Source organism: Amphiprion ocellaris, chromosome 8, assembly GCF_022539595.1.
Source record: "Amphiprion ocellaris isolate individual 3 ecotype Okinawa chromosome 8, ASM2253959v1, whole genome shotgun sequence".
Taxonomy (NCBI): Eukaryota; Metazoa; Chordata; class Actinopteri; family Pomacentridae; genus Amphiprion; species Amphiprion ocellaris.
In genome coordinates this window covers 2,222,953-2,239,009 of record NC_072773.1, presented here as the reverse complement: position 1 = coordinate 2,239,009, position 16,057 = coordinate 2,222,953, and positions in this window count along the sequence as shown.

The window sequence follows — 16,057 nt, the reverse complement described above, 5'->3', positions numbered from 1 at the left end:
CTGATGATACAAAACTAAAAACCTTTAAATAACGGAAAATATCTGTAAAAAACAAACAAAACTATGTCTTTGGCTGATTTAAGTACAGTAAAGGCTGCACAGTCTCTATTAGCCTCCATCAGCCTCCATCAGCCTCCACCAGCCTCCATCAGCCTCCACCAGCCTCCATCGTCCTTTATTGGGTTGATGGAAGCTTCATCTGAGCTGTTGAACCTCCATCAGCCTCCACCAGCCTCCATCAGTCTTTTTTGACCGTCCGAGGCTTCATCTGTGCTGCAGAACCTCCACCAATCCTCCATCTTCCTCCACCATCCTCGCTGATCAGTGTTGATGGAGCAGCTCTGTGATCGTCTGTGTGTCCTGTCTGATGGAGGATTAGAGTCTGACATCTATTATCTCTCCTCGTTATCTCCCGACTCGTTGTGATCAATCTCATCCAGGGTTTCCCTCCCGCTGCGTTTTGGCTCATCTGCTTTACGTTATCGAGTCTAGTTGTAGTAAATATTTCATCCTGGGGAAGCTGAAGGCAGATGATGAGTTCATGAACCCTCCGAAACCCCAAAACTCACCAGAGGAAAGAACTGCTGTGTTTAAAAAGCTCCAGGATTAGAGCATTTGTCAGAGACAGAGACTGGAAAAACAACAGAAGTAATCTTATTTACGAGGATCCTTGAACCTATCCTGCGTGATTTTTAGTTTCATTGTGAAAATTTAAAAAAATAAATGAAAATAAAAATCTACTTATTCTAAATGACTGATTTTGAAAATAGACAAAAATAAACCATTAACACTAATTAAATCTTGTAAAATACACAAAACTATTTGTCAATGTGTGTTATCTTTCCACATAAATCCCAAAGTAAACCATTTATCAGACAGAAACTGTCAAAACACAAATAATCACATTTATCAGGATCCTTGAAGCTCTCGTGTGACTTTCAGTTTCTTTGGAAAAATCTGAATCTTTGTGTCTTTTTGTATAATTTTTTGCATCTTTTACTGTCATTTTTTGTGCATTTTAATTTAATTCATTCATTTTTTCATGTAATTTTTACATCTCTTAGTGTCATTTTTGTGTATTTTATTTAGTTTATTTGTGTAATTTTTGCATCTTTTTATGTCATTTTTGTGCATTTTAGTTTAGTTCTTGCATTTTTTGGGTCTTTTGATGTAATTTTTGCATCTCTTAGTGTAATTTTTGCATCTTTTCGTGTTGTTTCTGTCTCTTACTGTCATTCTATCTTTATTTTAGTAACACTGTTCATTATTCTTTCTCTCTCCTTCTTCACGTGGTTCTGTTTCCACTGAGCTACAGGACTTTAGATTTTAAAATGAATAGAAAACAAATAAGACGACTCAGATCGAATAGAGACCAAATAATAATAATCAGAATTTCGATGATTCCAGTCAGTGGTTGACGACTCTCAGAATAAAATGTGCTATCTGCTTGTGTTACTGTAGCTCTGATATATTTGTCTATTTATTCAATGAATTCATGCTAAATGCAGGTTTTAGTTCCTCTTTATTACTGAAATAATAAGATTTCAGATTTAATTCCTGAGACCAGGCTCCTGTGTTGGTTCTATGTGCTGTTTCTTAGCTCAGTGTGACTGAGTCCACTGTTGATAATCCACTGATAATCAGAAAAGGTTTCTTCTTCTTCTTCTGCACAGACGGCTGCAGTGTTAAGTTTGTGGTAGGAAGCGGCAGAAGGCCGAGCCGTTGTCTGGCTGCACAAAGGGAGGGACGGGCTGAATGGAGGGCTGAATGAATGGCTGAACGGACGGCTGAATGAATGGCTGAATGAATGGCTGAACGGACGGTGCCGGCCGGCGACAGCAGCGTCTTTGTTGCTGCTCTGCTGACTGTACCATCCTCCTATTCTGCTCTCTCCTGACCTTCAGCTCCATTCTGCACAGCGTCTGCCTCCCACTCACAGCCAGCGACGGCTCCTCCACCATTTATTATGACCTGCACACGAGTCTGTGGTGCAGCAGCAGAATAATAACCCGCTCCATCTGAGTGGGTTTGACTGGAGCTACGGTGGATCGTTTTCTCCAGAAGTGTTCCCAAAACAGATAAAATGTCAGATTTTTCCATTCAGTTGTTTTTATTCAGATAAAATTTTTGACAGATGTTGCACAAGTTTCCTACATATGTTAGCCACTAGTTAGCATGTTAAATGTTTAACCTCAAAGGGTTCCACATGCAGACTTTTACAACAATGTTGTCATTGATTACTTTCACATTATACTGTTCATAAATTGCATGACTCTTGATGTTTTATCTTTACGAGTGACAGATTGGGCAAGAAGGAGCAAAAATGTGTTTCCTACGTGCTGTTAGCCGCTGGTTAGCATGCTAAATGATTAGCCTCTAAGGTTGAGGCCTGAGTGGGTTTGACTGGAGCTACGGTGACTTTTAGGTTGATCGTTGTTTGTAGAAATGTTCCCAAAACAGATCACATGTTGGTCAGATTGGCATCCTCCATGCATGAAGCTTTATGTTTTGTCTTACAAGTGACATGTAGAACAACAGATTGAGCACCACGGAGAAAAAAATACCTGAGAAGCTGCTCCATAATGGTAAAGAAAATTGAGATTTTATACATATGTTGCACAAGTTTTCACATGTTGGCTGATGTTTTTAGTTTCATGTCGAAAGTCTCATCATTTGCTTGAGTGGTTGTGTTTCCTACATGTCATTAGCTGCTAGTTAGCATGCTAATAGCCTCATGGATTTCCAGTCACTGACTTTAACACCCATGTTGCAGTTGTTTACTTTCACACTAATATTGTTGATAAATCGTTTGAAATTTTGTGTTTTGTCTTTACGAGTGACAGACTGGGCAACACTGGGAAAAAAATGTGTTTCCTACATGCTGTTAGCCGCTAGTTAGCATGCTAAATGATTAGCCTCAGAGGTTGAGACCTGAATGGGTTTGACGGCGCTACAGTGACTTTTAGGTGGATCATTTTCTCCAGAAATGTTCCCAGAGCAGATGAAATGTCAAATATTTCCATTCAGTTGCTTTTATTCAGATTGATTTTGTAGAAAACGTGCATGAAATCTGATGTTTTGTCTTTATGAGTGACAGATTGAGAAACTCAAGTGCCCTATGATGGTGGGAAAAATTGCAATTTTTGGCAGATGTTGCACAAGTTTCCTGCATAATGTTAGCCACTAGTTAGCATGCTAAATGGTTAGCCTGACTTTTCAGACCCTGATTGTAACGCCCATGTTGTCGTTGATTACTTTCAGATTCAGATTCAGATTCACTTTATTGTCATTGCAACAAGTGCAACGAAAGGTAAGGTGCAGGCCATACAGTGCAAAATACAAAATATATATAAAAGCTTTGTAATAATAATAACTGGATCTTATTAATACTGTAGAAAAATTGCATGAAACTTAATGTTTTGTCTTTATGAGTGACAGATTGGGCAACAAAAAAATGTGTTTCCTACATGCTGTTAGCCGCTAGTTAGCATGCTAAATGGTTAGCCTCAGAGGTTTCCAGACACTGACTTTGACACCAATGTTGCCATTGATTATTTTCACACTAATATTGTTGATAGGTTGCATGAAACTTTCTGTTTTAACATTTTGAGTGACAGGTTGGACAACACAGAGACAAAATAGCTGGAAGTTTCTCCATAATGAAGAAAATTGTGATTTTTGGCAAATATTTCACATTGGCTGATGTTTTTAGTTTCATGTCAAAAATTTCATGTCTCATCCTTTCCTTGTGTGGTTACATTTCCTACATGTCATTAGCTGCTAGTTAGCATGCTAAATGATTAGCCTCAGAGGTTTCCAGACACTGACTTTAACATCCATGCTGTCGTTGCTTTACATCGGTGTTTTTATGACGTACAGCTGATGCTAACACTTCAACACCAAGCATTTGGTGTTCACAGCTTCCCATATAACGACCCATTTAAATCCAACCTTCGCTTGGGTGGGTCTGACTGGAGCTACGGTGACTTTTAGGTCGATCATTGTCTGCAGAAATGTTCCCAAAGCACAGAAAATGTCAGATTTTTACATTTAGTTGCTTTTAGTCAGGTTGATTTTGTCGAAAAGTTGCATGAAACTTGATGTTTTATCGTTTTGAGTGACAGATTGGGCAACACAGAAAAAAGTGTGGAAAGTTGCTCCTTAAAGGCGGAGAAAACTGGGATTTTTTGACAGATGTTGCACAACTTTTCACATTTGCTGATATTTGTAGTTTAACATTAAAAGTCTGATCTTTTCCTTCTGTGTTTGCGTTTCCTACTCGATGTTTTGCATGCTAGTTAGCATGCTAATTGATTAGTCTCATGGATTTTGAGACACTGACTTTAACAATGATGTTGCCGTTGATTACTTTCTTATTTATAAAGTTGATTAGTGCCATGAAACTTTCTGTTTTGTCTTTATGAGTGACAGATTGGGTAACTCAGGTGCTCTGTGGTGGTGGGAAAAATTGCGATTTTGTACAGATATTGCACAAATTTTCACGTTTGTTGATGTTTTTAGTTTAATGGCAAAAGTCTCATCTTTTCCTTATGTGTTTGCGTTTCCTACCAGATGTTTAGCATGCTAACTAGCATGCTAAATGGTTAGCATCAGAGGTTTCCAGACACTGATTTTCACGCCCGTGTTTCCCTTGATTACTTTCACATTAGTATTGTGGATCATTTGCATGGAACTTTGTGCTTTGTCTTTATGAGTGACAGATTGGGCAACATGGGGAAAGAAAATGTGTTTCCTACATGCTGTTTGCTGCTTGTTAGCATGCTAATGGTTAGCCTCAGAGATTTCCAGTCACTGACTTTAACGCCTGTGTTGCTGTTGATTACTTTCACATTAGTATTGTTGATAAGTTGCATGAAGCTTTGCGTTTTGTAGACAAAATATCTGGAAAATTGCTTCATTATGGTGGAGAAAAGTTTTCACAGGTTTGCTGATGTTTATAGTTTAATGCCAAAAGTCTCATCTTTTCATTCTATCTTTGCATTTCATTTATGATGCTAGCTGCTAGTTAGCATGCTAAAGGTTTTCCTCTGAGGTTTCTAGATCTGATGGCAGCATGTTTCTTCATTTGCTGTTGGTTTCAGTTTAGAGTCAGAGGCCTTGTTGTTCATCATTCTAGCGTGACGTTAGCTGCTAGTTAGTATGCTAATTGATTAGCTTCAAGATAATGATTTGTATCTTTTGATGTAATTTTTGTGTATTTTAGTTTAATTCTTGCCTATTTCTGTCATTTTTGCGTCTTTAGTGGAATTCTTGTGTTTTTTAGTGTCATTTTTGCATCTTTTAGTGTAATTTTTGTGCCCTTTTGTGTAATTTTTGTGTATTTTAGCGTCATTTTTGCATTTTCCATGTAGTTTTTGCATATTTTACTGTTATTTTGCATCTTTTCATGTCACTTTTGTGTCTTTTAGTGTCATTTTTGCGTATTTTAGTTTGATTTTTGCATATTTCTGTCTTTTTTGTGTCTTTTGTGTAATTTTTATATCTCTTAGCGTCATTTTTGCATCTCTTGGTGTCATTTTTACATGTTTTCATGTAATTTTTTCAATTTTTTGTGCTATTTTTGCTTCATTTAGTGCATTTTTGCATCTTTTTATGATGCCTTTACATTTCATGCGTGATGTTAGCTACTATTTAGCATGCTAATTGATTAGCTTCAGAGGTTTCCAGATGCAAGCAGTAACATCCGTGTTGCCGTTGCTTCACAGCAGTGTTTTCACAACTTATAGCTGATGCTGTTCCACGTATATATAAATTTTATGTACTGAATTACCACAAATGTGAAGAATTTCTGAGCCCAAGGTGAAGAAAAATGAAATTATCAAGTCAGTTTCATGATGCTACCGCTGAAATTTGAGTTTAATTCTTGTTTAGCAAATTAAAAACAAGCAACACTGAGCCAAAATAGTGTTTTATGAACAGCCCTAATTGGACTTTTTTCATAATATTTAAGTAAACAACATAAACAATGCAGCTTTTCTTGATTTCGTACCGATCGTGTCCACGTAGGGATACCAGTGATTAAAGTCTGTGTAGATGTTCATGCAAATCTGCAGAAAAAACAGAGAAATCATTAATTTCCCTTCAGTCTGACAGACAGTTGATCCGTCTAATGATTGACATGAGGGAACCTCTGATCCTCCTCCAGACTGAATAGCATCAGCTGCATCTCCTCAGCCGTCCTCTTCCTTCCTGCTTCACTGCTTCGCTCTTTCTTTGCGTGTTTATGCCAATGCTGCTGCTGCTCTTGTGTTTGGATGTGAAACGCCCGTCAGAGGTCTGAATGTGAAGCTAAAGGAGGTGAAGTGGAAGCAGGAAAAGAGTTGAGATCAAAGAAGACACATCATCCGACCATTAGAGGTGTGCTGAAGCTTTGAGACGTCTCTTCAGTCGTCTCTCCAGTGTGTCTGGAGCTGTTTGGGTTTTAACGGCCGACAACAAATGATTATGTGTCGCGTTCACGGACGCCTCTAGTGTTTGTCCGTCGGTACGAGGAGGTAGAAGAACATCCAGATGGTCGGCGGCAGGTTCAGGACGAAGCAGAGACAGTAGAGGACACTGGACTCTGCAGGAGGGATGTGCATGGAAATGATCTGAAGTCTCATTTTAAACTGAAATTTGACTCTGACTCTAAATGAAGTAGATGCATTTAAACAGCAAATTAAAGAGGGAAAATGGGTTTAAACTACCATATACAGCTGTAAATATGTGTAAACAGCATGTTTAAAGTGATTTCAGTTTTACAAAACATCTTATACTTGCAGCAGGCGGACGATAACGCGGAGAGCATAAAATATAACAAATATGTGATATATGTAGCATTTATGCAACTATAAACATGAAAAAGTGTAAAAATATCACATAATATAGCATAAAAAAGGGTCAAAAGACAGTAAACAGAAGGTTCATTTGAATTAAAATACGTTAAAATTGTGTAATTTATTTTTTCAATATATTTTTTAATTTTTTTACATTTTTGTGGCATATATAGGAATTAAGAGACTGTAAGGAGACAGTTTATTTAAAATAAAATACATTATATAAATATTAAAATATATCATATACAATGATTAAAGGACTGTAAAGAGAAGAAAATTTTAAATTAAAATCCATTAAAATTGCGCAATTTAGTTTTTTCATAATATTTTTTAACCTTTTCATTTTTTATAGCATATAGAAGGATTAAAAGGCAGAAAAGAAGATTTATTAAAAATAAAATGCATTAAAATTGTGAAATTTGTTTTTTCAATACAGATTTTTATAAAATTTTTTACATGTACATTACATATATAGGGATTAAAAGACTAAAGAGAAGATTTACTTAAATTAAAATACATTAAAATTGTGGAATTCATTTTACAATATATTTTTAATTTTAATTTTGTTATAACATAGAATGATCAAAAGGCAGTAAGGAGAAGATTTATTTAAAATAAATTGCGTTAAAATTGTGTAATTTAATTGTTAAAATATATTTTTGAATTAAAAATAACACAGAAGGATTAAAAGACAGTAAAAGGACTGTTAATTTCAATTCAAATACTATAAAGTTGTGTAATTTATTTTTCAATATATTTTTTAACGTTCTACATTTTTCATAGCATATATAGGGATTAAAGGACAGTAAAGAGAAGATTTATGTAAAATACATTAAAATAGTGTAATTTTTTCTTTTTTGAATAAAAAATGGGGATTAAAGGACAGTAAAGTGAAAGTTGCTTTAAAATTTTAATATTTCTCCTATAGAAATCTGTACATTGAAGATTGATTAAATATTTCTGTGAAATTGCAGAATTATGCAGTTTAAAAAAAATACATTTACATTAAATTTTTAAAAATATTTTTAGAAGTGTTGAAAGTTTTAAAAGCATGAATGCAAACATAAAAGTTTATTTTTCTTTATTTTCCTTAAACATTATTGTCTTGTAAATTGCTGGTTTTTATTAACATTTAAATAGTTTAATTTAAATATAATTCTAGCAGAGGAAATGTGAAATTCTGCTGAAATTCAAACCAGCACAGTTAGAAAACCTGTAAAATGTGTTTTTACAGTGTATAGAAGATTTAAAAGGCAATAATGCAAACATAAAATTTAAATATTCATTATTTTTGTTAAAACTGTATTACAACTTGCTGTTTTTTAAATTTTTATATATTTTTACCAGAAAAAAAATATAATGTTTCTTAAATTCAGCTGTGAAACGACTGAGAAAATATCCAGGTAAAATCTGTCTCTTTACTGTAATTAATTTTTTAATTTATTTATGATAGTTTCCTGCAGCCAGTTATTCTAGCTGTGTGTTTTTTACAGTGTGGCTTGGAGGTGGGGGGCGGTTGCCATGACGATGCCAGGCAGGGCAGGACCATACGGAGCGAGGCGGGGGGGCGGCGGCTAGCAAGCAGCTCGTGCCGCGTCTTAGCAGGATAATCCATTGTAATCCCAGGCGGGGGGAGTCGCTGGCTCATCTCCCCTCCTTCCCCTCTCCCCTCCGCAGCCTCCCCCGGGGTGGTTCCTCCTCCCATGGGAGAGGAGGAGGAGGAGGAAGAGGAGGAGGAAGAGGAGGAGGAGGAGGAGGAGGAGGAGGAGGAGGAGTGAAGGAATTAGCATCTGTTAGCGCTCAGGTTAGCTCCTCTGAGCCGAGAGAGAAGAAAACACCCAGTAGAGCTGCTTCCACTCCAGTCTCATCACTCCTCCATCCATCCATCCATCCATCCATCCATCCATCCATCCATCCATCCATCCATCCATCATGCATCCATCATGCATCCATCCATCCATCAATCCATCATCCATCCATTCATCCATTCATCCATCCACCCATTCATCCATCCATCATCCATCCATCCATCATCCATCCATCCATCCATCCATCCATCCATCCATCCATCCATCCATCCATCCATCCGTCATCCATCCATCCATCCATCCATCCATGATCCATCCATCCATGATCCATCCATCCATGATCCATCCATCCATCATCCATCCATCCATCCATCCATCATCCATCATCCATCCATCCATCCATCCATCCATTCATCCATCCATCCATCCATTCATCCATCCATCCATCCATCCATCCATTCATCATCCATCCATCCATTAATCCATCCATACATCCATCCATTCATCCATTCATCATCCATCCATCCATTAATCCATCCATCCATCCATCCATTCATCCATCCATCCATCCATCCATTCATCCATCCATCCATCCATCCATCCATTCATCATCCATCCATCCATTAATCCATCCATCCATCCATCCATTCATCTATCCATTCATCCATTCATACATCCATCCATCCATCCATCCATTCATCCATTCATCCATTCATCCATCCATTCATCCATCCATCCATCCATAGCTAGATAGGGAGGTGATTTTTTTGGTGTTAGTATGAATTTCATCTATGACCAATCCTTTAGTTTGGACTGATCCATTTGGTCGTCTAGAACGGGGGGTTTTCTGTGACACTGGATGTTGCTTTAAAGTTTTAACCACCTTCACCACCGTGGAAAATCCAAGTGGAATCCTGGTTGAATGACATTAGATTCATCTTCTGTCTCTGCATATGTCCATCCTTCACTCCACTGAGAAGAAGCAGTTCAACTCTTCCTTCTTCCCACAAAAACATATTTAATCTGTGGGGACAAAAACATAATAGTTCATGAGATTTCCTGTGTCCAGACCTTAGAGACATCCTGTAGATGAGGGAAAACCATAAAAAGCAGCTGCTGATATTTCTGTAAAACATCAACCTGCTTCAGTTCTGGAAGATAAACTCTTCAGACCCTGCAGGACCTTCTCAGTTTCCACAGTCAAATAAAAACAGCGAACTTCCTCCGTGTTTAGAGGCGGTTTCATTAAACAGTTTTATCTAACATCCATGATCCACAGTAAAATAAAAACAGCGAACTTCCTCCGTGTTTAGAGGCGGTTTCATGTATTTTCTAACATCCATGATCCAGAGAAACGGCTGACGATGGATTCAGGACACAAATTCAATAGAACCAGCTGATGATGATGATGAAGGTCGGTCATCTGTTGACAGGGTCACTGTTGTCCTGGACATGTGACCACATGACGCACACACAGCTACACACACAGAGACACACACAGCTACACACACAGAGACACACACAGCTACACACACAGAGACACACACAGCTACACACACAGAGACACACACAGCTACACACACAGCGACACACACAGCAACACACACAGCAACACAGCAACACACAGCAACACACACAGCGACACACAGCGACACACAGCAACACACACAGCGACACACACAGCGACACACACAGCAACACACACAGCGACACACACAGCAACACACAGCGACACACACAGCAACACACAGCGACACACACAGCGACACACACAGCGACACACACAGCGACACACACAGCGACACACAGCGACACACACAGCGACACACAGCGACACACACAGCGACACACAGCAACACACACAGCAACACACACAGCAACACACACAGCGACACACACAGCAACACACAGCAACACACACAGCGACACACACAGCGACACACACAGCAACACACAGCAACACACACAGCGACACACACAGCGACACAGCGACACACACAGCAACACACACAGCGACACACACAGCAACACACACAGCAACACACAGCGACACACACAGCGACACACACAGCAACACACACAGCAACACACAGCGACACACACAGCAACACACACAGCAACACACAGCGACACACACAGCAACACACACAGCAACACACACAGCAACACACAGCGACACACACAGCGACACACACAGCAACACACACAGCGACACACAGCGACACACAGCAACACACACAGCAACACACAGCGACACACACAGTGACACACACAGCAACACACAGCGACACACACAGCGACACACACAGCAACACACACAGCAACACACAGCGACACACAGCAACACACACAGCAACACACAGCGACACACACAGTGACACACACAGCAACACACAGCGACACACACAGCGACACACAGCGACACACACAGCAACACACACAGCGACACACACAGCGACACACACAGCAACACACACAGCAACACACACAGCGACACACACAGCAACACACAGCGACACACACAGCAACACACACAGCGACACACACAGCGACACACACAGCAACACACAGCGACACACACAGCAACACACAGCAACACACACAGCGACACACACAGCAACACAGCAACACACAGCAACACACACAGCGACACACACAGCAACACAGCAACACATGAACACACACACATGAACACACACACATGAACACACACAGCAACACACAGCAACACACAGCAACACACACAGCGACACACAGCGACACACAGCGACACACACAGCGACACACAGCGACACACACAGCGACACACAGCAACACACACAGCGACACACAGCGACACACACAGCGACACACACAGCGACACACACAGCGACACACACAGCAACACACACAGCAACACACACAGCAACACACACAGCGACACACAGCGACACACAGCGACACACACAGCAACACACACAGCAACACACAGCGACACACACAGCGACACACACATGAACACACACAGCGACACAGCAACACATGAACACACACACATGAACACACACACATGAACACACACACATGAACACACACACATGAACACACACACATGAACACACACACATGAACACGCTGACACAGCAGCTAGAAGGTCATATGATGCAGGCGTGACACAAACAGTCTTTCTGTTCACATGAACACAAACACGTCTGTTTGAGAGGCGGCGATAGAAGATGACGTTAGAAAAAGAATCTTCCTTTTCTGTCCTTGAGTTTGTTGTTGAGTGAAATAATTTATTCAGCTTCATGTGGATCTTTGACTGCAGAAAGCGAATCCTGTGAAACAGAACCATGAGGCAGATTTTAGAAAGAAAAACACGTTAAAATGCTGCAATTCATTTTTTACATTTTAAAAATATCTTCATAGCGCACAGAAGGGTTAAAAGACAGTAAAGTGAACATTAATTTGAATTAAAATATGTAAAAAGTGTGTAATTAATTTATTTTAAATTTTTTGAGCTATAAAAGGGTTAAAAGACAATAAAGAGGCGGTATAGTTAAATTAAAATACACTAAAATTGTGTAATTGAATTTTTTCAATATGTTTTTGAATTTTTAAATTTTGTTATAGCGTATAAAAGGGTTAAAAGACAGTAAAGTCAGGATTTATTGAAATTAAAATACATCAAAGTTGCATCATATATTTTAGAAGGGTTAAAAGTGAAAAGAAGGTTAATTTGAATTAATATATAGTTAAGCTGTTTAATTACATTTTTAAAAATATATTTTTACATATTTTATTAACTTTTACAGCATATTAAAAGACAGTAAAGAGAAGGTTTATTTAAATTAAAATACATCAAAATTGTGTAATTTATTTTTTTAATTTATAGCATATAGAAGGATTAAAAGACAGTAAACTGAAGACTAATTAAAAATTTTAATATTTTTCGTATAGAAATCTGCACATTGACAGACTGTACCCAAATTGCATAATTATGCTGTTAAATAAATGTAAAACAAATTTTATATATATATATATATATATATATATATATATATATATATATATATATATATATATATATATATATATATAAATTATATATAGCATTGCCCTTTTTTTTTTTTACCGCATTTTATAATAGAAGTTTTTGTTTAAGATTTAAGATTTAAAAGACAGTTAAAGTGAAGGCTAATTTTAAAATGTTTCGATTTTTATTTTTCGAGTTTTATGAGGGATAGTTACATGTACAGTTACTAATGAATCTCACGAGTCCTCATTTAGACGCAAAACGATGCAAAAATTACATGAAAAGATGCAAAAATGACAAAAAATGCAAAAATGACACTAAAAGATCCAAAAATGACAATGAAAGATGCAAAAATTACACAAAAAAATACACAAAGAGACAAGAATAGCACATAAAGACACAAAAATTGCTCGAAAAGGTGCAAAATGACACTAAAAGATGCAAAAATTACATGAAAAGATGTAAAAATTAGACTAAAAGATTCAAAAATGACACTAGAAGATTCAAAAATTACAAAGATGCAAAAATGACAAAAACTTGCAAAAATGACAGTGAAAGATGCAGAAATTACACAGAGAGACAAGAATAGCACATAAAGATGCAACGATTACACGAAAAGATGCAAAAATTACACTAAAAGATGAAAAATGACACTAAAAGATGTAAAAATGAGACTTAAAGATGCTAAAATGTTACCAAAACATGCAGAAGTTGCATTAAAAGTTGCAAAAATGTTAGTATAAGATGTAAAAATGACAGTCTTTGTCATGGTGGCTGTTGCTCGCTAAAACGCTGTAATTTTCCATAAAACACGTGTTCTTGCCTTCATTTTATACATTTTTTCTATGTTTTATGGGGGATATTTACATGTTGGATTAGATTCTGTGAGGAGAAAATGCTGCAGAATTGAGACGAATGGTTTCAGCAGGGAGTGTGTTTGTTAGCGGCGTTAGCGCTGTTAGCAGCATTAGCATGGCTACGCCCCCCAGGCTACTGTTTACACAGCCTTTATCCCTCCACTGCATTGAGGAAACAATCTCCTTAATTAACGCTGGGGTTTTTAATCCGGCCGGCCCGTTAAAAAGCCCCGTCGCTGCAGCGGAGACATTGATTTGCTGTGTGCAGCCGGAATATGTGGCGATGATTATTAAATCATATTGACTGAAGCAGGTCCTGGCTGCACTCAGGTGATGTATGTCTGCTCTTTCATTAAAGCTCTCAGGTTCAGGGGGACGCAGGTCTCTCCGTCTAATTAGAAATGATCACACGTTCCACGCTCTGCTCCAGAGTATCGTCGGTTCACGCCGTGATGTTTTCACTGTGAATGAAACCGTCAGGAGGCTTTTTTCTTACGAGATCTTCAGCATCGTGGCAGCTGTAATAACACCTCACTGGATCTGTAGCTGCAACCGTCCAAGAGGTTTCTCTGCTCACTCCTGTCTCCGTTTAACTCACTGTTGGTTCATTTGCAATTTACAGTCCTGCAGCTCTAAGACAACGGAACAACATGAGGAAGACGAGAGAATGAAGAAATGTCATAGGATACAGTTAAAACGACACAAAGATGCAAAAAATAGCATGAAAACACACAAAAATGTGCAAAAATGACACTAAAGGACTAAAAAAGATGCAAAAATGCTACTAAAACACACAAACATTATACTAAAAGATGCAAAATTACACTAAAAGATGCAAAAATAACATTAAAAGTTGCAAAAATGACACTAAAAGATACAAAAATGACACTAAAAGTTGCAAAAGTAACAGAAATAATCAAAAATGACACTAAAAGATGCAAAAATAACACTGAAAGAGACAAAAAATAACATGAAAAGATAGAAAAAATATACTAAATGATGCAAAATTGAACTAAAAGTTGCAAAAATGACCCAAAAAATGCATAAATGACATGAAAAGATACAGAAATGACTCTAAAAGATGTAAAAATTACATAAAAAGATGCAAAAATGACATAAAAATGCAAAAATGACTCTAAAAGATGCAAAAATTACATAAAAAGATGCAAAAATGACATGAAAAATGCAAAAATGACATGAAAAAGATTCAAAAATGACATGAAAAGATGCATTGTTGAATTTTGTTGTTGAATTTATTTCCTAAAAGCTACAACATGAACACAGAAAACTACTGAAGTAAACCGAATTATTAGACCATAAAAATGTTTTATCAGTATTTAGTTTGCATCAGCTGATTAAAAAAAAAACTTAGGTCGAGGTAATTTTAGTGAAATTGGTTTGATAGCTTCATTTTTTTGGCGTTTTTGGCAGAATCTTCTCCTCAGAAGCTGCTCTGAAATAAAACCGTCTCCCTTCTGTTAATCATGACCAGATTCTGGATGTAATTCATCCTGAATCTGTTGGCGCTAGTGGGACAGTTTAAAAAGCATAAATCTTCTTCAGTCATCTTAATGCAAAAAGCTGTAAGTTATTAAAGGAAATTAATTCAAGGTCACGTTTTAATACGCAGCCATCATTTAGTCTGAGCTACTATTCATCAGCTGCAGCAGAAAAAGAGGAAGAAGAAGTCAACAAAAAGACACCAGATATCAGAGGCAGAAACAGTAAAAACAGAAAAAAATCATCAGATGTTCAGCTTTCCAACGGTCCTTAAATGTGTCATGTGTGACCCGCAGTTCTATCAGGAAAATTAACAAAATCTGTGCTTAAAGTTGTGATTTTGAAATCATTTTATTCTTTATGTCTCATTTAGAAAATCACCCAGAATAAAGTTGTTGAAGATTCTAAAACTGCAGCATTTTTCAGTACGATTCAGTTTGTAACAGCCAAGTCTGCACTTTAAATCATGACATTTCTGCAAATATTCCCCTTTAATAAACTGTTGGCACTAAAAAGATCCTGTAAAATCTAAATATTCTGCCGTTCTCAGTGCAACTGAAAAACTGTGACTGAGAGAAGAATAAAATAGAATAAAGTCTTTAACCGACTCTACATACTATAGATAGATTGTATATTGAAGATATTCGACTATTTTTGTTCTTTATTTCCGTCAATCTTTAAACAAATATTTCCTGAATATTAGTAAAATGTCTGTTGGTCACAGCCGAGTTATTAATGGCTTCAGCTTCAGTTTTTGTTTTTTACAGAATCTGATTCAAGCAATTTTTAAAGGGGATAAATATCACCATTTTAGGCCCAGATTTGGTTCCTGACCAAACAGTACATCACAAATGTAAATCTGATGGTTGTTTCTGGCAGAGAAATGCTGTAATTTTGACATCTTTTAAAAGAAAGTTCACTTTTTAAACCTGTTGGCAGGTTCTGGGTCAAAAATCTGATGGAGAAAAAGTGTACAGGTGCATTTTAGGTTCATTTATTGAAACTAAGGAGCTGAAAACAGTCACTGACATCCAGTCGTCT